The sequence below is a fragment of the Tupaia chinensis genome, unplaced genomic scaffold (assembly GCF_000334495.1).
Source record: "Tupaia chinensis unplaced genomic scaffold, TupChi_1.0 Scaffold000112_1, whole genome shotgun sequence".
Taxonomy (NCBI): domain Eukaryota; kingdom Metazoa; phylum Chordata; class Mammalia; order Scandentia; family Tupaiidae; genus Tupaia; species Tupaia belangeri.
In genome coordinates, this window is record NW_006159576.1 from 557,909 (window position 1) to 558,191 (window position 283).

The 283-nt window shown below is 70.0% G+C and overlaps 1 protein-coding gene across 3 annotated transcripts in view; it reads left to right on the forward strand.

The window, feature by feature from the left end:
* The first annotated feature begins 19 nt into the window (after positions 1 to 19).
* The window catches only part of IVNS1ABP (influenza virus NS1A binding protein), a 20,675-nt gene continuing 20,411 nt past the window's right edge, over positions 20 to 283 (forward strand). For all 3 annotated transcript variants that reach the window (XM_006143864.3, XM_027770079.1, XM_006143865.3), the window contains exon 1: positions 20 to 231. The gene's annotated coding sequence lies outside the window, so the exon portion shown is untranslated. The remainder of the gene's footprint in view (positions 232 to 283) is intronic.

Sequence of the window (283 nt, forward strand, 5' to 3'; positions counted from 1 at the left end):
CCTGTGCGCTCTCCGCGCGGGCCGGCGCCAGCGGGGGAGCCAGTCCCCGCGACCTCTCGGCGGCGCTGCCCGGCCTGCAGCCTTCGCAGACTGCCCGCTAGCCCTCCCACTCGGCCGCTGTCCCTCCGCCGCCGCGAGGCGCTTTCCGTTGGGCCGATTCTCGCCCGCTTCCTCCTGCTTCCCATCGAAGCTCTAGAGATGAATTTTTCTATCTCTTCAGAGATGAATCAGGTAATCTGTGGTCGGCGGGGGAGGGGGCGCGGGCGGCGGGGCGGAGGTGGGA